The 25,453-nt window shown below is 41.5% G+C and overlaps 1 pseudogene; it reads left to right on the plus strand.

Annotated features, from left to right (window-relative positions):
• LOC144684199 (large ribosomal subunit protein uL16-like) lies at positions 1–721 on the plus strand (annotated as a pseudogene).
• Positions 722–25,453: the final 24,732 nt, after the last annotated feature.

Below are 25,453 nucleotides of genomic sequence, written 5' to 3' on the forward strand. Positions count from 1 at the left end.
AAAAGATAGCAGGATGGGCCGCCAACCAGCCCGCTGTTACAGATACTGTAAGAACAAATCCTACCCCAAATCCCATTTCTGTCGGGGTGTCCCTGATCCCAAGACCAGGATTCTTTCGACCTGGGTCCCAAGAAAGCCAAGGTGGATGAGTTCCCGCTGTGTTGTCACATGGTGTCCGATGAATACGAGCAGCTATCCTCCGAAGCTCTGGAGGCGGATCATATCTGAGCCAACAAGTACATGGTCAAGACGTGTGGCAGGGATGGATTCCACATCCAGATGCGCCTGCACCCTTCTCATGTCATCCGGACCAACAAGATGTTGTCATGTGCTGGTGCTGATAGGTTGCAGACTGGTATGCGCGGCGCCTTTGGCAAACCTCAGGGCACAGTTGCCCGTGTGAACATTGGCCAGGTCATCATGTCTTTGCACACGAAGATGCAGAACAAGGAGCACGTGGTTGAGGCCCTCCACAGGGAAAAACTCAAGTTTCCGGGACGGCAGAAGATCCACATCTCCAAGAAGTGGGGCTTCACCAAGTTCAAAGCCGAGGACTTTGATGACATGGTGGCTGAGAAGCACCTGTTTCCTGATGGCTGCGGGGTGAAGTATATCCCAGAGAGGGGCCCCCCTCAATGTGTGGCATGCACTGCACGCTGTGTGAACGTGACTCGCTCGTGGAACAGTTTAGCATTAAAAGGAAAGTCTTACTGACCATAAAAAAAAATAAAGAAGCTCTAGATTATTCTGTTGGGTTGCAAGATGCTGTTTAAAATTTGGGTATTGTCGAGTACATCCCAGTTGATTGTGATAATGATAAATAGTCCCACTTTTGAGGTGACTATCGCTCACTTAAAACTTAAGCACTCATGAGTTATGCAGTCATCTACTGGGGTTACTCATCATATGACTTACTTCAGTTTATCTCTGGTATATCACTGGCTGATAGGTCAATCTCCTTACAGCCTCATTATACAGGAGTGATAGTTGTTATTAACCAAGTGATGAGTTACAGCTGTTTGGAATTTTGAGATTGAGTGAGATGAAAGAGATCATTGTGCTTACTGACCTTGACAAGAAGGATGCTAGAATGTTCTGCCATCCCTTGTGGAAATGCAAACAATATTCTTGGAGTTGCCTCTGAATATTTTGGTAATTGTGTAAATTTTTGGAATAAAGTAATAGGTGCTACAATTATCATTTTTGGCATCTGTCTTCTGTCACAAACATCTACGTAGTAAGGGCTGTAAAAGATATACTAGAGCCTTACAAAAACTGGAAAGAAAAGGTGGCCCGAGATGTAATTTTTTGATATAATCAGGTAAGTGATGAATCATACTGAGTACTACTTTTGAACAATGTGGGTTCTTTTGATAGTGTTTTACTTGTCAGATAACATGTTATGCACTTTCATTTAGACCAGTTACTTACTGGGTCCCCACAGACTAGATGGAGTGGTGGAGGTGAAGTGTCAGCCTGGAATATGTGTTCCAGTCTCTGCAGTTGGGCTTGGATCTATGTCCTCCAGGCTCAGATCAAAGTGCTAGACTGAGCTAAGACTTACAATGATAACTAAAGTTCACAAGAATTTGGAAGTGTTTATTTTCTTACAATATTTCTGAATGCACAGTCTATGAAATACTGTTATGTTCAGCAGATAGGACAGTTCCTCTATCCAGTCATGCAAGTGATAAAAATTGCACTATCAATCCTAAAGCCAATATAAATTCTGATGTAGTAAACCATTTTCTGAATTAGATTTGCATACAAATAGTATTTCGTAAATTATTTTCCATAACAAACATTCATTTACATGTTCTCTATTGCCTTCCTACTTATATCCTTGCCCCCAGCAAAGTCAATTGCCTCCCTTCATCTTTCGGTAGCCAATGGATCACTAATAGCAATACATCATATTTTGATAATGGGAGCAGTGCTTGTTGGAGTGTGAGATGAAGAATCGGATGACTATGTGCTTTCACAAGGCGGATGATAATGCAATGACAGGCAGGCATTGATGTAGGAGCCTGAGGCTTATATCCAACAGAAATGGAATTTGATTTAATCAGTCACTAAATTTGACCCTGAATTTTCTCCTACAACCCGTGGGCAGCTTATTTTATAACTCTGAATTTTCGATCATTGAGCAATGCTGTAGGAGTTTTTTATTTAAAACAAAAGCACTTTGGTGCTTCGAAGGCAGCCAGGGGTCCTGTCAGGCTACTGGCATAGGTATTCCAGACCTTGAACCATGTGAGGGCAGCCAGGAGTCTTTTCAGGCTCCTGGCACAGGTATTCCAGACCTTGAACCATGTGAAGGCAGCCAGGGGTCCTGTCAGGCTACTGGCACAGGTATTCCAGACCTTGAACCATGTGATGCTCCCAGCACATCATTAACAACATATGATGCTTTTTGTTGGAAGAATGAGAAGAGACAATGTACACTGGCACAATCTTAAAGGTGAAGAAAGAATAGAGAGATCTAGGGTTGTACCTGCACAAATCTTTCAAGGTGGCAGGACAAGTTGACAAGGCCATTTTAAATAAAAACCTATGGGATTCTAGTATTTAAAGGTGGAGGCATAGAGTACAAAAGCAAGGAAGTTATAATAAACCTTTGTGAATCACTGGTTAGGCCACAGCCATGCTAATGTAATTCTGGGCACCACACTTTGGGGCAGATGAACAAACCTTCAAGAAAATCTGCAGATAAGACTTACTAGAATAGTACAGGGATGAAAGACTTCAGGTACATTTTGTTTTATACTATTACGGGATGAAGGCGTCACTGGCTATGCCAGCATTTATTACCCATTCCTAATTGCCGTTGAGAAGGTGGTGGTGAGCCACTTTCTTGAACTGCTGTAATCCATGTGGTGTAAGTATACCCACAGTGCTGTAGGAAGGGAGTTCCAGGATTTTGACCGGGCAACAGTGAAGGAACAGCGATATTGTTCCAAGTCAGGATGGTGTGTGGCTTGGCGGGGAACTTGTATGTGGTGGTGTTCCCAAGCATCAGCTGCCCTTGTCCTTCTAGATGGTAGAGGTCGCAGGTTTGGAAGGTACTGTTGAGGGAGGCTTGGTGAGCTGCTGCAGTGCATCTTGGAGATTGTATACGCTGCTGCCGCTGCGTCAGTGGTGGATGTGGTGCCAATCAAGTGGGCTGCTTTGTCATTGGCAAAAGGAGTAATAGTAATGTGTGAAAACTTTTTTCACCCAGAGGGTGGTTGGAGTCTGGAATGAAGTTCCTGAGAGAGTGGAGGAGGCAGGTTCGATCAAAGGTATTCAAAAGGGAATGGGATTGCTACCTTAAAAGAAAGAATGTGCAAGGTTACGGGGATAAGGCAGGGGAGCGGGATAGGTAGAATGCTTTTTCAGGGAGCCACTGCAGACTTGATGGGCCAAGTGGCTGCCTTCTGCACTGTAATGATTCTGTGATCTGGCATGGACAGTGTTGAGCTTTTTGAGTGTTGATGGAGCTGGACTTATCCAGGCAAGTGGCGAGTATTCCATCACACTCCTGACTTGTGCCTTGTAGATGATAGACAGGCTTTCGGGAGTCAGGAGGCGAGTTACTAGGCCCAACCATCTTCAGCTGCTCCATCAATAACCGTCCTTCCATCATAAGATCAGAAGTGGGGATGTTCGCTGATGATTGCACAATGTTCAGCACCATTCGCAACTCCTCAAAGACTGAAGCAGTCCATGTCCAAATGCAGCAAGGCCTGGACAATATCCAAGCTTGGGCTGACAAGTGGCAAGTAACATTCGTGCCACACAAGTGCCAGGCAATGACCATCTCCAACGAGAGAGAATCTAACCATTGAATGACATTACCATCACTGAATACCCCGTTATCATCACCCTGGGGGTTACCATTGACCAGAAACTGTACTAGACTAGCCATACAAATACTGTGGCTACAAGAGAACAAGAGAAGGTCCGAGGCTAGGAATCCTGCAGCGAGTAACTCACCACCTGACTCTCCAAAGCCTGTCCCCCATCTACTAGCTACAAGTCAGGAGTGTGATGGAATACTCTCCACTTGCCTGGATGAGTGCAGCTCCCACAACACTGAAGAATCTTGACACCATCCAGGACAAAACAGCCCACTTGATTGTCACTCCATCCATAAACATACACTCCCTCCACCACCGACGCACAGTAGCAGCAGTGTGTACCATCTACAAGATGCACTGCAGGAATTCACCAAGGCTCCTTAGACAGCACCTTCCAAACCCACAACCACTACCATCTAGAAGGACAAGGACAGCAGACACATGGGAACCCCACCACCTGGAAGGTCCCCTCCAAGCCACTCACCGTCCTGACTTGGAAAATATCGCCATTCCTTCACTGTCGTTGGGTCAAAACCCTGAAACTCCCTAGCAGCAATCTGGGTATATTTACACTACATAGACTGTGCTTCAAGAAGGCAGCTCACCATCACCTTCTCAAGGGCAATTAGGGATGGGCAATAAATGCTGGTCTAGCCAGCGATGCCCACATCCCATGAATGAATTTTAAAAAGTGCCGCTTGATAGGACTGTTGATAATCCCTATTATAACTTTGCTGATGACCGAGATTGGACCAATGGGGTAGTAGTTGGCTGGTTGATCCTGCTTTTTGAGTACAGAGCATACCTGGGCAATTATCCATGTTGTTGGGTAGATGCCAGTGTTGTAGCTATGCTGGAACAGCTTTGCTAAGAGTGCGGCTCGTTCTGGAGCACAAGTCTTCAGTGCTATTCGGGAATGTGGCCAGGGCTCATAGCTTTGCAGTATTCAATGCCTCCAGCCGTTTCTTGATATCACTTGGAATGAATCGGATTGACTGAAGACTGGCATCAGTGACGCTGGGGACCCAGATGGAGCATCCACCTGGCATTACTTGCTGAAGATGATTGCCAATGCTTCAGCCTTGTGTTTTGCACTGATGTGCTGGGCTATCCCATCATTGAGGATGGGGATATTTGTGGAGCTGCCTCCTCCAGTTAGTTGTTTAATTGTCCATGGCAATATTAGAGAAACTAGTAGTGTCCTTCTTGAGCAGAGAAGTTAAGGGAAGATTTGTTAGAAGTATTAAAAATCATTAAGGGTTTTCCTAGCGTAAATAAGGAGAAATGGTTTCATGTGGCAGAAGAGTTGGTAATCAAAGGACACAAATTTAAGGTAATTGGCAAAAGAAACAGAAGGGAGATGAGGATTTTTTTTTTACGCAGCAAGTTCTGATCTAGAATGCACTGCCAAAAAGGGTCGTTGAAAGTAGTTTCAACAGTAAATTTCAAAAGGGAATTGCATATATACTTGGAAAGATAACATTTGCAGGACTATGAGGAAGAGTGGGGAAGTTGGACTAATTGGATAGCTCTTTTAAAATAAAGACATATGCATGATGTCCCAAATGCCCTCCTGCTGTGATTCTATATCTGGAGCATCACCTCTTCAACATCTGTCTCTGCACCCTACTATGTTCCTGTATCTGCTCACCACCTAACATCCACCTCTGTCCCCTAAAACCAACCTGGCAACAATATTTCATTTTATTGTATTCAACTCTCTCCTGAGCACCCCCATGGATATTTTTAAAATCTCCAACAACAATTAATACCTGAGGAAAAGACTCTATATTTGTAATAAAAAGGAAGAAATGTGCATTTAGAATGCACTTATCACAACCAACAGATGTCTCAAAGTGCTTTACAGGCAATGAGGTACTTTAAATGTTGTAACATAGGAAACATGGCAGCCAATTTGTGCACTGCAAACTGCCACAAACAGCAGTGTGATGATGACCAGATAATTCTTTGGACTCAGAGGCAAGAGTCCATCTGAGCCACTGCTGACATAGTTAAGTTTCAATACCAGCAAGGCAGCAATAAACACTCATCACATTGTTGTACTTAGACTTGAAATAACACGTTTTAACATTCTGGGATGAATTTATCATGTAAGAACACAATGGAAATGTCACACCATTTAATGTATGTCAATGGTGAGGCAGATAGCGAGATGTTGTTTTTGCAAAGCTAATAGTGAAGTAGTGAAACTTGGACAGCAGCTTTTGGATGTTCACATTTAAAAGTACATTTACTCTTCACCTGAAGTTTCTGTACCACTTGCGCATAAATAGTGGATAGTGCCGTAAACCTCACCGTTATATGACATGTTAATCTGGCCCATTATTGGGCCTAATAATATGTACTTTACCATTACACAGTTTATTTGTTCTTTAGGAGTGTGAATGCTTTGGTTTTATTAGAAACTGAGATGAGTGAATTTGGGTGAGGTGGGAGATAGAATCAGAGATGTGTGACTTCCAATATGTTGATGTGGTGTAGAGGATCTTTTGAAGACCTGTCATGTATTTTATTCACTTACATAAAATCAGCTGCAGTTCCTTTTCTGTTTTTCAATATTCTTGCTCTGGGCACCTACTGGAATGTAAAAACAACTGACATTTTGTCTAAAAGTATAAGATATTGCTATTTATTCAAAGCAGATAAAGGAAAATTATATTCTATAGTCCACAGTATTGGAAAAAATATGTTTTTCCAATTTGGCCTGTTATCATGTGGAAATTGTATATCAAACCCTATCATTTTTGAATAAACTGATATCAGAGTGGCAGAATAACTGAACCATTGCAATTCTGCACATAGCAATTTCCATATTCAGCTCATTGGGGAAGTAGTTCAATACTTGCAGGTGAGCCAATCTAGGGTGCTTTCAAACACCTCCTAGTGACCACTTTACAGAATAACACTGGCAGGAACCTACCTGCCTTATCCACCTAGGTAAAGTACACTGAGGGACCTAATGAGGATGATAATTTTTTAAATAGACTTCAATCAGTGCTATTAAAATGTGAAGCATGATTGTAACAACTTCTCAAATTTGAAGGACAAAAATAATCTCTATTATGATGTGTTTGCATCATTTAGTATTTCCCATTTTTTTCAACAACAATATTTCAATAAAGTGCTTCAGAAGTCAAAAATTGTAAGGAAAATAACAAATTAAGCTTTTTGCGTGTTCTTTGCTTACCTTGGACAAGGTGACCTCTAAGTGCCACTGCAGGGAATCGTAACAAGCTTGAGTGATTGAACCACTCTTGATTTAAGGCTGCTGTTAACAGATAACTCTAATCATTGCAGTTTTCGCCTCTGACCTCAGTGAAATAACTATTTTTGAAAGCAGCAGATGTGCATGACAGCCTAAGTTTTTGAAGGTTGACTGATGTTGAATATTAACCATAATCAGAGCATAAGTGAGCTGAGTGTTGTAATCATGGACTGCCATTACCCACAAACCAGATTTAGAGGGAATTATCAACTTTTTTTTCCCTTTATAGTTTCATTTAGGTTTACAATTTAAATGAAATTTAATATATGGTATCTCTCCACATAATGCCCTGGATTGATGACAGAAATCTTCAAGATCAATTAATATAAACTTTGCATTATTAACCGCACTGTTAAGCATGTGTTGGTACTTGAACTGGTAAACATCTTGATCATTTGTTCAACTTATGTTCAAAAAATTGTTAACTTATTCAGGTATCTGAAAGTAATAGTTCATCAAATATAAGAGCTAAGGAGAAAATGCAGTGCCAAATCACTAGGATTGTGTTGGGGCTGAGACCTTAACCTTACCAAAACGTCAAAAAAGACTTGTAAAATCAGGGCTTTGTTGATGGAACGGGGAAGATTAAATGGAATTTTATAGAGATTTGCCAAATCAAGTAAGATTTTGTGAGAAGAGATAGTGAAAGGTTGTTTCAACTCATGAATATATCTGTTGTTAAGGGGCGTGGACTAAGAATTATCATTCAAAGAATGGGGTGGGGGGTGCTGGGAAGAAAGAAGATGGGCTAGAACTTTGTCCCAGGTAGTGACACAAAATGGGTGATACCAGTTGGCCACTTGTTACACACAGAACATGATATTCAGTTCCATTGCAGTCAATGGAATTTAATGGCAGGTGCTTCTTATAACAGGTGGACAATCTGATATCACTCATTTTGCATTATTGCCCAAGACGAATTTCTAGCCCGTAACACCATAGAATTTTATGGCACAGAGTGAGGCCTTTTGGTGCATCGGGCCTCCGTTTTTATACCAACGCTACTTGGAACACGGACTGCTTTCCTGCAAGAGGCTGTGGAGCAGACATTATATCATCAATTAAATGGGATTGTAGAAACATTTGAGGAGGAAGAGTATAAAAGGATGTGGGAAAAGAGCAGGAAAGCTGCATTACAGTAGACAGTTCCACTTGAAGAGCTCACAGCAGCATAGGCACAATTGGGCAATCGGCCTTCTTCATTGGTTTTATGGCACGTAGAAAATGAAGAGAACATACCTGTGCTAATTGTGAAACGTCACTGTTGCACCAATTGTAAAGCAAGGGTTAAACAACAATGGTTCAGAACATTTCTTCCCAATTTTGATCCCAAAAATGAAGAAACACTTTGGTAAAGTTTATTTATTTTTGTTCAGAGAGTCAAGTATTTGCACTGTCTAAACTCTGGGCCTAGTGACACTTGTATTTCAGGAAGTTTTGACAACTTTTCCAAGAAAGGATTTAAAGAAATTGAATTATTTTAAGCGTTTAGTTTTAAAAACAAAATGGATTTTTACAAGTTCAAAAGGGAAAGCCATAGACAGTAGCCATTTGCTGAAGGTTATTTAAAACAAAACATTTACATGACAGAACTTTTTCGTTGGCGTGCGGGTGTGGGGCGGGCCCGACATGCTGACACGTAAAGTGACACACGGTGACGTTGGGCATGCGTCCCGACGTCATCTTGACATTTCATTCAGTGGGCGCGCAGTAGAGGTGGTTGTGCGCCTGCTGAAATGTCAACGGCCTATTAAGGCCATTAAAAAAAGTAATTAGACTTGTTAAGAACACTGCCCGTCCAACCTTGAGGCTGGCGGGCAGGCTAAGAGCCCAAGTGGCCTTCGCATTTTACAAGAAACCTCATCCACGGGTGGGATGAGGTTTCCTGAAGCTTTTATAAAATAAATAAATAAAATTTCCAAACTTCACAAACATGTCCCAGCTCATGTGACATTATCACATGAGGGGACATATTTAAGTAAATTTTTACTTGATTTATTAAAAAGTTTTATAATCCAGTCAATCTCCCTGCGGCAGCTCCATGCCTCAGGGAGATTGCTGCGCTCTTTTGCGCGCATGCCCCAACTCTGCCTCCTCCCCCCACCTGCACAGACAGTGCTGAGCGCTACTGGCTGCGCATTACACTGGGCGGGCCTTAATTGGCCTGCCTGCGTAAAATGGTGGCGGGCAGCCGATCGCGGGCGGCTATCGGGTCCGCCCCCGCCCCCGCCCGCCATAGGAAAAATGCTCCCCGTGGTTATGAAGACAATTGGGAACAAAAGGGAGTTGTCATCCCATTCCAAGGCCTCCCAACAAATATTTACACTATGAGAAGGTAGAAAGCCCTTCAGGTGAGCCTTGCATGAAGTCAGTTTCATAGGAAAAGGGTGCTGGATTATGACCCAAGAGTGAAAATAGATATAAGGTGGGGTAAGTCAAAGCACATAAAAGTACGATAATTAATCTGCTTATGGGAGTGACTGGTGCTACTGAACTCAAGAAGGTATCAATGGTGGACTTGAATTTGTAATACTAGCTGAATAGTGGGTGATTGGAACAAGCTTTCTTTGTCCATCTTATTTAGACGTCCATGGAATAGGGGGATCCCTTTAAAATAAAAACACCATTAGTCATTTGGTAGTACAGAACTTGAGTATTGCTGAAAAAAGAGACATGTCGAAGCTTTTTATCTTGCAGTCATAAGGACACCGCAAGAATACCAATATCAAGGGAAAATTGTATGAGAAGAGAATGTTGATTGGTTGGCATGTGAACTCTGATTGGTAGAGGCATTGCCATGGAGAATGCACCAATTGATGATGACTGACAATTAACTGCCAAGCATTGTTTGAAATTTAAACCAGACAGCTTGACCCTGATTGGTCAAGGTATTGTCCTGAGGAATGAGTCAGCGAATGGCTGTCACTTATTTTGTTTTGCTGAAACAGGCACAATACGTGTATGTGTTCTTCCTGTCTGCAAAGAATAGGGCTCTGTGTATTAATATATGTAGCTTCCAGTACATGCAAATGCGCCACATTGCCCGACTATTTTAAATTGGTTGTCAGCGTAATTATTAGCACATTGGGGATTATTTAGAAAAAGTCCAATTGCGGAATCAAACCTAATGTTGGTCACTCTTTTGAGTTTTGCAAGCACGGGCTGGTTGGGTACAGTCTGTCCCCTGCCTTTTGCGAACAGCAGCTGAGACATACTGTTTGATACAATCCGCCAGTCTTTGGGATGTACGGTCTACATACCTAGCCTCACACTGGCACTGAAATTCACATACCACATTACTCATTTGTGTGATAGGCAAAACGTCTTTTTGGCTTGATGGCAGCATCCTGTTAGTGGCAAATACCACTCGTATTGCTGCTGCATAGTAGCAATGTGAAACAGCTAACTTCACCTGTTGCTCAAATTTTTGAGATACCTTGCCCTTCCAGGATAATCTGAGGTAGACTGGGCACTTTCCAGGGCCGAAAGTGATGGCCTTAGGCCCATTCATGAGTTTGCGTGATACACAGTGTGAATTTATCCGATTAGGGTAGCCATTATGCTGCAGGATGCCTTTGATGCACCCTATTTCAGCATCAAGCTTGGATGGTGAGCAAATGGCTTGGGCCCTATTTGCAAGATTGCTGATAAGACCAATCTTATAGCGTGGAACTATAAGAATCCCAACTCATGTGTTGACTAGTGAAAGTAGGCTTGTGGTAAACCGTGGTAGAGAAGCCCCTGGCAGATTTATCAGCTGGTACATCAAGGAAAGGGAGCTTACTTGACTACTTCATTTAAAAGATGAATTTGAGCGCAGGATGGAGCCCATTAAGACATGTAAGGAAATTGTTACATGCAGCTGCAGATTTAAATATAGCAAACATATCATCCACATATCAGAAATATGTGAGGGGTAGGAGGTTAGGTGTCATTCCATCCCTGATCAGATCATTGTGTGCTATATATCACGCAAACTCATGAACGAGTCTAAGGCTGTCACTTTCAGCCCTGAAAAGTGGTATATGAATTTCAGTGCCCGTGCGATACTAGGTATGTAGGCCATATGTCCCAAAGACCGGCAGATTGTATCACATAAAATGTCCCAGCTGCTGTTCGCAATAGGCCTGGTACAGACTGTACCCAACCAACATGTGCTTGCAAAGCTCAAAGCACAGTGTCCAACATTAGATGTGATTCTGTGATTGGACAACATTTGCTAAATAATCTTCAGTGTGCTAAAAGTTATGCTGACAACCAATTTAAGAATTTCTGAAGAGTCATACAGACTCGAAATGTTGACTCTGTCTTTCTCTCCACAGATGTTGTCGGACCTGCTGAGTTTTTCCAGCAATCTTTGTTTTTGCTTCAGATTTCCAGCATCCGCAGTATTTTGCTTTTAACCAATTTAAGATTGTCAGGCTTGCAGTGTGGCACATTTGCGTATACTGGAAGCTGCATATATTAATAGACAGGGCCTTGTTCCTTGCAGACAGAAAGAAGATGTACACAATTTGCACCTGTTTCAGCAAATTAAAATAAGTGACAGCCATCCACTGACTCATTCCTTAGGACAATGCCTTGACCAATCAGGGTCAAGCTGCCTGGTTTAAATTTCAAACAATACTTGGCAGTTAGCTGTCAGTCACCATCAATTGGTTCATTCTCCATGGCAGGATCTCTACTAACCCGAGTCCACTTGCCAACCACTCAGCACTCTCTTCTCATACAGTATAAATTGTTGTTTTCCCCTTCCTTTGGTATTCTTGTGAAGTGCCCTGATGAGTGCAAGATGAAAAGCTTTGACATGTCTCTTTTTTTTCAGCAATTCTCAAAAACACCATTTTGCAACTGAGCATTATCTCTGTAATAAAAGCAAAATACAGTGGATGCTGGAAATCTAAAATAAAAACAAAGTGCTGGAAATACTGTGGAAATTGTGGAGAGAGTTAACATTTTGAGTCAAATATGACTCTTCAGAACTGAGCCCCACATCCATTTTTGTCTATATTCAGTTCTGAAGAAGAATCATATTCGACTCAATGTTAACTCAGTTTCTCTTTCCACAGATGCTGCCAGACCTGCTGAGTATTTTCAGCACTTTGTTTTCATGTCATCTCTGTAATGTCTATAACGTTGGTCACAATCAAAACAATTTCCTGAATATGATATTCAGTTCCCTTTAATGAACTGAGCATCAACCACTTAGTGATTTAAATTAACCAATAGTATCTGGCTCAGTATATTCAGTATAACATTAATTTTAGATTTTTTTTACCCTTTATAGTTATTTGATAGAAGTCTATCACATGGATAGGGGTTTGACTCCTGGCATTGACCACTATGGCTATCTGTTCCCATTGTCTCCTGAGCCTGTGTCTGGAGAGCCTCCAGGTCCCATGAGGAGACAAGAAAATGCTCCTCCTTTGTGGTTTCTCCATCAAGGCCTCCAGTGCAGCATCAGAAACCTTGAAGCACGTGTTCTTCCATTTTTGCCATTTTCCTCTCTTTCCTAGTCAGATTCAGCTCACAAAGGGCTCCCATCACCTGCTCAATCTGCAATGCACTTTATCTTTAACAGGTGCTGTCGAGTTTTATGAACCTAGTGGCAACCACTCATATTACTTGAATACCTTGCTCGGGTATTCATTTGAACAGTGCAGTGTGTGCTGGCTTGATGCTGTCACCATGTTTGTGTGTTCCCTGCATTACAGTCAATAGATGAGGGTTTATTGCACATCACGATCCCCACGTCTGGCTTCAGGGGCTATCAATTTTAACACCCCCTCCCCTCAATGCTTTCCTTAATAACATATTTAATTTAGTCCCATATCCGGCATTCATATTCCAACTCTGGTCTTTTCTCCTCGTGATGCTAGATTTTCACAAGATTGACCCGCAAATCTCCATCGGCCCAGAACGTCTGGTCCTATACACGGTGAGGACGGAGTTGTTTGCCGCTTATTGAGGGCTGCACCAGAACCCCAAGCTCCAGGGGCAGACTCGCACTGGAACCCAGAAGTTGCAGTTCACCAGAAATGGCTCCACGTTGATTGCCCCACCGGTGCCATAGAGTTGGTGGGGGCAACCGATGAACGTAGCCGGGGGTGTGGGGTGGGGTGGGGGCATGGCTAGAATTCAAAGCTGAATCAAGGAAACATTGAAAGGACTTAAAGGGATTTAGGGGCACTTGTAAACATTGGCAAGCCCCCAAATGCACTTATGTAAAACACATGTAAAAACTGGAATGCATTTAAAATCAATTGTAAGCACTTCTTAAAAAGTAATTGAACTGAAGGCAGACCTCAAGGAGCGTGTCTTCAGCTCATGATGTCAAAGAGGGGTGTAGTTTTGCTGGAATTGCACCTCTCCACTCATCCTCGGAATTGCCTTATGGTTGGATCCAGATTGTAGCCAGGAAAGCAAGCTCCCACTGCAGCCAGTTAAAAAGATCAAAACACACTTTTGAACATAAGCCAGAGTTTGGCGCTAAGAAGAAGATGTGGGCCATTAAGCTCTGTTAGAGCTGGCCCAAATGTGCCTTTCAGCAAAGCTGCATTAATGGGAAATAGATTTTTTTTCTATTTCTTAACTTCACCAAACACCAAAAAAGTAAATATGTCATTAGAATGTAGTTTTCAAAAGAAGTGTAAAAGGATGTAAAAGAAATCCAATGCACAAAAGAGATGCATGTTGCATTTTAGCACAGTGATAAATCAGTTGACGTTGAATTGTCAATTTCCAAAATATATTCAAATATACAGAGATTACGATTAGTTAATGTAACTGCAGTTTATGGTTCATTTCTAATGATCCTCTTGAGTTCACAAGAGCAGCCCTGATGTAAGTTGGCATTTGGCTGAATGAAAATCCACCACCAATGCAGAATCTAGACAATTTTATTATAGAGTAATAAAAGCATGAACCTGACTGTTTTCTTGAGCTGACAGAAGGTGAGGGCATTGCAGTACATATCAATACTGCAGCATCTGTCTTAAAATCCTTTGGGGCAAGCACACAGCTGCTGTCAGGTTGAGATGTGTATTTTACTTGGAGTGTTATCTAACATGTGCTCCTGATTTTAGGACCTTTGGTTGTATAACCAATAACTAAGGCTGCAAACATAAACTGGCAGTCAATGTGTCTGCTTCATTTGATGTGTGAGCACATATAAAGGTCAAAAATATGGTTTTAAATGCTTCTAGCCTGAGGAATCTTCATGTTGAAACACTGGTAGATTCAAAACCTCCAAAATATGGGAGTTGCTGTCAGCTCTGGGAATTTCCTGGATGAAGTTAACACCCCATTACCTAGTTATATACATTATTTTTGAAGGACTTGTCTTAAATTCCACACCTGCCAAAAGCCCGCCTAACTGTGTAGTATGTCGATGTAACCAGTATAAACCTCAGTTTTGGCCTTAGCCCTGAAAGGATCAATTGAGCGTGCTTTAGCCACTGCCCCAATGATGTCTTCCACTTGGATTCTTCAGATTGTGAGCAAGATGTTGTACGTCCAAGGGCTTCTACAAAGAATGGTCTGGGAAAAATGCCTCCAATAGTAAAGTGTAAGAGGATAGCCCAGTCTATAGCCAGAACTGCCCAGGTTAAGTAATAGCCTACTTGAATACTCAGATCCTCTGAATTTCAAAGAAGCAATGCTAATTGAAAAAGTGTCATGCTTTTTATAAAACATTTAGCCTTACGCATTACCAGCAATTTTCCCATCGCATTATTTCTTTTTTAATTGTTTTTCATTTGTAATTATCCACCTTGTACCTGCACTAGAAATTAAAATTGAGCAGGTTCTAAAATGGCTGGGTGAGGGTGAAAATTCCTCCCCCTTCCACCCCAGACCTTGTATATTTCTGCCCCATTCTTAATGCAAATGCGCTCTCCCCTTTATCTCAGAACTGTGGAACTGTGCTGCGCCCCTAACCAAGCTGTTCCAGTACAGCTACAATACTAGCAGCTACCTGGCTATGTGGAAAATTGCCCAGGTATGTCCTGTACACAAAAAACAGGACAAATCCAACCCGGCCAATTACTGCCTCATCAGTCTACTCTCAATCATCAGTAAAGTAATGGAAGGGGTCATCAACAGTGCTATCAAGCAACACTTGCTTAGCAATAACCTGCTCACTGATGCCCAGTTTGGGTTCCACCAGGGCCACTCAGCTCCTGACCTTTTTACAGCCTTGGACAAAAGAGCTGAACTCCCAAGGTGAGGTGAGAGTGACTGCCCTTGACAGCAAGGCAGCATTTGACTGAGTGTGGCGTCAAGGAGCCCCAGCAAAACTGGAGGCAATGGGAATCAGGGGAAAACTCTCTGCTGGTTGGAGTCCTACCTAGCACAAAGGGAGATGGTTGTGGTTGTTGCAGGTCAGTCATCTCAGCTTCAGGACGGAACTGCAGGAGTTCCTCAGGGTAGTATCCTCAGCCCAACCATCTTCAGCTGCTTCATCAATGACCATCCTTCCATCATTAGGTCAGAAGTGGGGATGTTTGCTGATGATTGCACAATGTTCAGCACCATTCGCGATTCCGCAGATACTGAAGCAGTCCATGTCCACATCCAGCAAGACCTGGACAATATCCAGGCTTGGGCTGACAAGTGGCAAGTAACATTTGCACCCCACAAGTGTCAGGCAATGACCATCTCCAACAAGAGAGAATCTAGCCATCACCCCTTGATGTTCAATGGCATCACCATCACTGAATCCCCCACTATCAACATCCTGGGGGTTACCATTGACCAGAAACTGAACTGGACTAGCCATATAAATATTATGGCTACAAGTGCAGATCAGAGGCTAGGAATCGTGTGACAAGTAACTCACCGCCTGACTCCCCAAAGCCTGTCGTCCATTTACAAGGCACAAGTCAGGAGTGTGATGGAATACTCCCTACTTGCCTGGATGAGTGCAGCTCCCATAACATTTGAGAGGCCTGTCACCATCCAGGACAAAGCAGCCTACTTGAGTGGTACCACATCCACAAACATACACTCCCTCCACCACTGACACACAGTAGCAGCAGTGTGTACCATCTACAAGATGTGCTGCAGGAATTCACCAAGGTTCCTTAGAAAGCACCTTCCAAACCCACAATCACTACCATTTAGAAGGAGAAGGGCAACAGATAGATGGGAACACCACCACCTGGAAGTTGCTTCCAAGTCACTCACCATCCTGACTTGGAAATATATCGCCGTTACTTCACTGTCACTGGGTCAAAATCCTGAAACGCCCTTCCTAACAGCACTGTGGGTGTAACTACGTCACATGGACTACAGAGGTTCAAGAAGGCAGCTCACCACCACCTTCTCAAGAGCAACTAGGGATGGGCAAAAATGCTGGCCCAGCCAGCAAAACCCACATCCCGTGAATGAATTTTTAAAAATATGCCACACTATACAGCCCATCAAATTTACATTGGAACTTATCTCCATGTGAGCAAGTTAGTCTCATCCCACTACTACAACATCCTGCGACTATCTAATACCTGTTTAAAATAATTATTTCTGTTCTTTGCTGAGAATTTTATATCTAATAATTTTTTTATCCTCTTTTTAATGATTTCTGTAATTATCTTAAATATGTATTCTCTTGTTGCCATATCACTGATCAATGGAAATAATCTATCACTATTAACTTTAAAGCATCAGAATCTTGAAGTCCTATCAGGTAACTGGTGAAAAAAACCTAATTTCTCAACTGAGGATTCCCCACCCCACCACCTCCAACACACACAACATGACTGACAGGGCCCTCCACTGTGTCCATCTATTTTACTTCTGCTCTCACCCATTCCCTCCCTTCACAAACCAGAGTAGTGTTGCCTTTATCCTCACCTAACAGTCCACCACCTCTGTATGCAATGGATTATTCTCCACCATTTCCGCCACCTCCAGAATGATGCCACCACCAAACACATCTTCCCCTCCCCTCCCCTCTCAGCATTTCAAAGGGACCGCTCCCTCCACATCCCTAGTCCACTCCTCAATCACTTTCAACAACCCCTCCCTTTCCTGCAGCACATTTCCATGCAAGCTCAGGAGATGCAACACCTGTCCTTTCACTACTCCCTTCTCACCATCTAATGCCCAAAGTGAAACTCCTTTCAAGTGAAACAGCAAGTTAGTTGTCCGTCTTTCAATTTAGTATACTATATTCACTGCCAACAATGTGGTCTCCTCTACAATAGGGAGAACAAACACAAACTGGGTGGCCAGTTTGCAGAATGCCTTCAATCCGCCAGCATGACTCTGAGCTCCCTGTCACTTGTCATTGCAATTTTCAACCTTGCTCCCACTCTGACCTTTCTGTCCTTGGCCTGCTACAGTGTTCTAATGACAGGTCAAGGAACAGCACCTCATCTTTCAACTTGGCACCTTACAGCCTTCTGGACTCAACAGTTGAGTTCAACAATTTTAGATCATAACCTCTGCTTCCATTTTGTTTCTTTTTGTTGCGGGTTCAGTCTTGTTTCTTTCTTTATTCCTTCATGTTGCATTCAGACGGCTATTATGTAACCAATCACACCTCATATGGGGACATCTTTTGTTTCTTCACCTTACCTATTACCGCTCCCTTTGTCTTTTGCACCGTGAAATCTTTTGTTATTTAATCTCTCCTGCCCTCCACCCTATCACAGACCTTCCCTTTTGTTCTTCTGCACATCCATCCTTTTCACTTGCTCAAAACCTATCACATCTCTACCTTTCCTCAATTCTGATGAAGGGTTATTGACCTGAAACATACTGCCTGACCTGCTGAGTAGTTCCAAGATTTTCTGTTTTTATTCCTAACCCCTTAATTCTCTCTTCATAGCTATGGCCCCTCATCCAGCGAATGTACTCTTTAAGACTGATGAGGACACATGTCAGGAGTTGACCTTTCTTTCTCCCTCCTTGATTGATTATAACAGGGTTTTGTAACTTATAAGGATGAAGATGTTCATTCAATGTCTGTACTTAACCATTTACATGCTGATCGCAAAGAACACAATCCAACAAGTTTTTTAAGTTTGAATATAAAACTTAGTTTTTTATTGAGCTAAAAACCCAACCAGTTAAAGATATAAAGATATTTTAAAAAAGGTAAACGTACACCCTGACCTTCACAGCGCACATGCACATGCACAAGCATGCAAAATTACAAGTTATACAGTAGGAAGTTATTTTTTTGGCTGAATTTAAGCTTCAATGATAAAAGGCAATGGAAAGCAGTGAGTCCTTCACTACTGTTCGTGGCTGCAGCAGATTCTTTCCATAGTGGCCTTGAAGTTCCAGTAGGGCTGAGGCTGATGTAAATTGCAATTTCTGGTGACAGTCCCTTTTTTGAACGTAATTCACCTTTTCCAAAAGTATTGCACCTCAGGTTCCTTTCAATTGAAATTCTCTACCTCTGTGATGGATTCCATGACAGAGAAAGGGTCTTGAACTTGAAAACGGGGTGGGAGAAATGATATTACCACTCCATGAGATTACTTTTTCTTGACTGCCCAAAGCAACCAGGGTGTTGTAATTAATAGACATTTCAAAATGGTTATTCTGGTCAAACAACCTCTCTCCCCATAATGATTTCAGAAGGTAATTGATTAGCTCATGCCTGGACAGACCTTGACTATTGTGTTACGGCCTAGGTGATTAGTTTCTTTAATGTCCCAGCCATCAGTTTTAAATAGACTATCCTTTCCTGTGATGAGCTAGGAAGAATTTATCAATGCCTTTTATATAACTATTGTTCTGGTAGACTTTGTCTTTGCCTGAAAGGTAGCTTTATAGGAATGCAAACGGTGAAACCCAGTTAACAGTTTCGTAGGAGGTTGCCTTGGAATGTTTTAATTGTAATCCGTATTGGAAACTTCCAGAATTGACCAATTTGTAATACCAGATGTGTACGGTGACCTGTGGCAGCCACCTTAAGTCAGTGTCTTTGTTTTTAAAAAGCCCTTTTAAAGAAGTTCAAAATATATATTTGACCAGCTGATGAAATTAAAGATTAGTATTACATATCATACACCACACCATTGTGACAGTACACTGCACCATTCCATTGTGTTTACAATGGGGTTCCCAAACTATACATGATACTTCAACTGCAGCCTAAAATCTTGCACGAGTTCAACATTAGCTCTTTACCTTTTTCAAAATAGGCATGCAGGTCCAATTGAAATATTTTATTGATAGAAGATTTCCATAATTAATTTATTTTCAAGAAGCTTTTTTGGAGAAAAGCACTAAATTCTACAGTTTTGCATTTTAGAGCAGTCTAATGAGGTAACAGAGTTGAGGCAGTGCTAAAAGGAACAAATACTGTTCATGTGGAGACAAATAAAACTAAGATGAGAAGATGCAAAATCATAAAGCATAGATACAAGAAAGATGACTCATAATTTAGAAAGTAGGGCCTTCAGCTTGACATTTCAGAATTGCTACTGACTATGACTAGAACAGCATTGGGTAAGGGATAAGAGGCTTGAATATATTGAGAACTGGACCCAGTCCATTGGATGGCAGGGGCTATTCATCAAAGATGGTGTTCACCTTGTGCAAAAGTACTCATTTATTTTTCTGCCAATTTGACTGAAGCATTCAGGGTTTATTTAAACTTATAAGGTTAAAAATAAAATATACATCCTATAAAATAAAGGCAGGAATTCAATCACAGATAGTGCCTGCAGGGACTGGAAATTTTAACTCACCTCTACATTTGGGGACTCAATTAAGATTAGGACAGTTTGTCACTCACCTGCTGAGGCTAATATATTAAATTTAATGTTTGTTAATGAGCTACTGATGATCTAGGTGAAGGAACAACTTTCAGATTTGGATAATTTGGAATTAAAATATGGAGCTGCAGCAAGCTTCAGAACAACAGTACAATGGGGCTACCTTTATAATAAGGCTCAATTTACAGAAGTGAAAAGAGACATAGCAATGGTTAAGAGCAAGACTTAGCTGGGTAAAGATGACTGAAATGCATAAGAAAGGCATACTTAAAAAAACAACACCATTTGTGCAAAAGATGTCCTTGTTCTATGAAACATAAAAGTGTAAACAATAAGGGAAAGCAACAATAACTACATAGTTTATATGGCAAGATACACTCAAGAAGAGGAGTTGTAAATGGAGTAACAGCCCTTCAGAAAGAGAGAGGCACATTCAGTTAGTCTGTTTTCTTAGTCCGTAATACTAAGAAATGTACTAGGAATATGAAAATGAATCTAGAGAGGAGCATAATAGGAAATAGGATAATGGGAAAGTATTGTTTGCATATATTTGCAAAGTTCAGTTAGAGTGCAAGTTATGAATTAGAAATAATTATAAATAAAGGTAAAGGCATTGTAGGCTATTTGAATAATGACTTTGCATCTGTTCTTTAAACTGAAAGGTTGGGAGTGCCCTTTACTTAGCCATTTGGATTAAAACCCAAATAGGTTGTTCATACGTCGTAGGAAAAAGGTTAAATTAAAAAGACTCAAGGTAGACAAAGCATTGGGGCCAGAATTAATTGATCCTAGGGTGCTGAATGAAATGGCAGTGTTCTTGTGTAACACCGTGGGTAAATATCTTAAAACCTTACTGAGATATGGGATTGTGCCGGAGGATTGGAGAACAAGAATGTGATGTCTCAATATTCAACAAAAGTTGAAAGTCAAATCTGCGACACTATGGACCAGTCAGTCAATCCTCTGATGGGAAAGATAAAGGACTGTATTATAAGGGATATTATAAATGAGCATTAAGAATATACAGGGATTCTAGAGGATACTCTAGACTCACTTTTAAAACAGACATTATTATTGATAAATCAGATCCAGATTTTCGAAAAAGGCGGCTAGAATGGTGAAACTAAACATTCCTGGAGATGTGCTTGGATTTCCAAAAGGCTTTTGAGAAAATGCTCTATGAGGAATTGAGAGTGAAATTAAGTTGCATACTGCAGGGGGTGGAATCAGAAGACAGATAACAAATTGGCCAAGAGACTGAAAGCAATGAGTGAGTTTCAATGTAACAGCTTCCTAGTATGATGGTTCAGAGTGAGAAGTCCCAGAGTTGCTAGGTATCCTTCTGTTCATTGTATTCATTAACGATCCGGAGGAGGACATTGTCAGCACAGTAATTAAAGCTGTGGGTGACACCAGTTTGTGTGACAAGAATTAGGACCTTGAAAGGTCTTAAGAGACTGTAAATGGATTTAGACTGATTGATCTACAATGCAGGTGTTCAGTTATGCACTTAGCACATGAAATGTAATGAGTGGGTGTTGGTTCACAGTAACCGGGAGGAAGGAAAAATTGGGAGTGATCAGCAACCATTCCCTCAAATTACAAGTGAAGTGACAGAACACACTGTCTTTCTGTCCACAGATGCTGTTAGACCTGCTGAGTTTTTCCAGCACTTTCTGTTTTTGTTTCGGAAAACCGCAACCAAGGCAAGCAGTGTATTTCCTACACCATCCTTTGGAAAACCAGGATCCCAATTACAAAGGGTTATTTAAGGCTTTCATAAAACCTCATGTGGAATGTTGTTCCCAGTTTTGGTCCACCCATCTCAGAAAGGACATTCACACTCTGAAGAAGGTGAAGAGAAGAGTGAGAAGGAGGGTCAGTGGCCTAACATCACTAAGTTGATGCCTAACGTTTGGACTCATTAGAGGGATGGACAGAGAGTACTTGAACCAAGTATTTAATGTGAAAGAAAAGGAAATCAAGAAAGTTGACAGTGTCTTTGAGGCAATTGGACCAGTAAAACTAAAGGCCAGCCAAAAAGAAACAGGAAGTGAGGTTGGATAATGAGGTGTTTCTATTTTCACATAGGTGATCAACTTGTGGAACAGGAGCCAGGAGGAGATAGTATAGATTGCTACAGAAAGACTTTCAAGAAGGAGCTGCAATACTTATGTGATAAATTATCAAATGAAAGGCAAATTATAACAGTATTTCGTCATTGTTCCACTTAAATTAAATTGCCACATTTCATAGGAGACCAGAAGAGACATGAGGGAGATCGAGGCTTGGTGGGAGAGATTGGAAGAATTAGTGGGATGCCCAAATGTTGGGTGTTGGGGGAGGTTGGTCAAACAGTTATGTGGACCCTGCAGGTAAGGGAAAAGGCACTCAGCACCTGGATGCAACTGTCATCACCTCCCTTTAGTCACTGGGTTTTGCAAGGATTGGAAAACTTGGTCAGGGTTACATTTAAAATAATGACAACATATGAAGTACAACCTCATTATAATATTTAAATTGCCACCACCCCACCTCGCCAGGGCAGTTCTTGCCTGCTCCGTGCCCCTCATCCTTCCCCGCCTCTGTTAAAATTGGAAGTGGGCAGGTCGGGGGTCGGGATTCAGATTTGTAAGGTGTTTACAACTCATCTGACCCAACGGTGACTGCTTTTGGAGATTAAATGATCCCACCTAAGACTCTGTCAGGATCTTTTGTACGATGAGACTCTGATTTAAACAGATTAATGAGTCTCTCTTTAGTTTCCTGGGGACATTTAACCACATACACAGGGCCCCCGTCCACAATGGCAGTGGGCATGATCGATGGTACAACATTTATTTTGTCTCTCTACTGCTTAATACCTATTGGAAAATTGTGGTAGCAAGTTGAAAATCAGTCTCTTTTTCTCTGCAACTCCCCCACAGAAATTTGATACTGCTCAGTCTTTAGTTGAACAAAACAAAGATATTGAACTCTTGCTTCATTCTCTTTGCTACTGAGAAGCTTCATGAGAGATTTTCTTGATGAGGTTAATGTTTAAGGGCATGTAATAAGAAATCATGATTTAGAAAGCCTGATGGGAAGGATCGATGGTAAAAGAGATTGAGGTAGACAAAGGATGATCTTTTTAAAGAGCCTTGCAAACTGACGAAGATGTTCCGTGCCTCCAGAGCAAGGTTAACATGGAGGTCCATGGTCACCAAGGCTTCTTAGGCATGGCACCTGAAGAGAGAGAGAATTCTGTAAATCATTTCTTATTATTTATCCATGTTTTTCTATCTTTTGATATTGTTGCACCTGCCCCGAAAGGGGTTGGTGGGGTGATGTGTTGCATTTGTCAGTGTCAGTGTAGTCAGGAGTTAAATTGATGGACAATAGGATCATGCAGCATCCCATTCACTGAGGAGACAGTTTGAAGCTCAGGCCTTGCATAACCCAGCCAAAATATTTGCTATCCTAGCAGCTAACTCACTGGGAATGAGACTATTTTGTTCATCACAATCTCTACAGCATTTTGATGCAAATATTTTTGAACTTAATTCCAAACTCTTCACTAAAATCTATTGAGAGGAACTTGTAAAGAGAGACCAACACCAAAATGGCCAGATCGGATGTTTAATGACATTTTCATGAACTGGGCATGCTCACAACATGAATACATTGCTTCCTCTTTTCATTTTTGCAATGTGATGAACTATTTACAGGTATATAAACTATACAACTTCAAAAACAAATAAACAAAGCTCTGTGAATAGTCACACTTGGCAAAATAGTAACAGATTTTTTTTCTCTTTAAATTATAACTATAAATCAAGTCTAACAACTAGTTAATATCTTCTGTGTCTGGTCTGCTGGGAACCTCAACACATTGGTTAACTATGCGTGTGTGGGTGCTGGGGGGGTGGTGTAATTTCTTGGGAGTCTCACAATATAAAAATTTGGATCTCTTCTTGTTAATTCATGGTAACATTACTACCTTGTTTTGACTGCCCTTCACTACTTTTTGTCCCTTTTCAAAATGTAATTTTTCCCTTGACCAGTTTCATGCCATCCACCAATGCTCGCTTGAGGGGGCCACAGGTGACCTGCTCCAAGGCTTCTGTTGAGCACATGGACTCTTGGGTCATATTGGGGCAAGCGCTAATGCAATTTGTTGTTGCTCATTTATCTGTTAGCTATGTTAGGATCGGCTTGTGAGAGAACATTAGAACAAATCCTGTCACTCTGAAGCACAGGAAACTGGAGCAATACTAGGCCATTGTTTAAGATATTGCTTCTCTTTTCGGGTGGCACAGACTATTACAACTTCAAAAGACTGCATCAGAGTGAGAAGCTGCAGCTGCTCCACCAACTTACATGTGCTAAATGTGTACAATTGCATCAAGATGCTGGCTTATTTATTTTTAAACATCTAATTTATGGATAGTTGGGCCAAATGGCCTGATCTGTACTGTATATCGTATATAAAAATCAGCATAAATGAGAAAAGTTATCCAATGGGAAGTGCAAGTATTCAAAGCTATAGTTCCAAAATCTGGAAGTAAACGCTTGGCCTATGATGCAGCTTCTGTTCCACCAACCTCCCACATGGCTCACAATTGTGGTGCTAGGGGAGTTGCAGACTTGAACATCAACCGTAACACATAGAAGAGGGAGAAAATTAATATGTGGATAATTAGTCGTGATGCTGCACATAACAGTTCTAACAACATAATTGAAATATTACAAAATGATTTAGTTACAGAGCTACACACCATGCACAAGGATAATGGAGTACATCTTAGCAGTAGAAAACGAAGGTCAGTTTTAAAATGCATTAGCCAAAGAATCTTGTCACTGACGAGGAAGAATCTATTTTTAAGAAATTAAACCTACCAAAGTTATTAGAAGCTGGCTGTAATATTAATCACCATGACTACAATTACCCTGATATGAGAATATATTTTGAAGATAGAATAATTATAGAGCTTTCAGTGAAAAGGAAATCAGAGAATTTGAAACATCGCAGGTTCATATAAAAATTCTCAATGAGAATTTTATTACCTCTGAAACTCAAGCAGCTGTGTTCCATTAAATGTTTAATTAATCTGCAGCTTCTGTTTAGTTTTGCTGCTAACCTGTCACCTTTGTCGCTGACTGTTTGAGTATTAGCAGCTGGCTCTTCCATCGGGGCAGGCCTGACTTAAGCAGACTAGGAAATTGTTGGTCTGATTTTCACTTCCCTTAGGTCCCATAAAAGAATGCACACTGGGGAAAAATAAAGCAGAGAAATGAGTGATCCATCAGCACAGATCTCTACCCATTTGCATGATGAACCTTTACCTGGCACTGGTAGCTCCCTCATAGATAGGCGGGAATGTCATTATAATATTTTAATGGGGCGGCGGTGACACCATTTGGATGGCTGCACTTTTCTCAGGCATAAGGATCTGGCACATATAAGGTTAATGTGGAGCTGAGTACCGTAGCACCCACACATTGCTATAAGAAGGCACGTGACCCAGACCCAGGGTCAGTGTGGCGTCGAGCAGAGACGTGTATAGACCTAAGCATGGAGGTAGCTCCTAGCCTATATCCTTTACATGTGTAAA

This window comes from Cetorhinus maximus, chromosome 9 (genome assembly GCF_964194155.1).
Source record: "Cetorhinus maximus chromosome 9, sCetMax3.hap1.1, whole genome shotgun sequence".
Taxonomy (NCBI): Eukaryota; Metazoa; Chordata; class Chondrichthyes; order Lamniformes; family Cetorhinidae; genus Cetorhinus; species Cetorhinus maximus.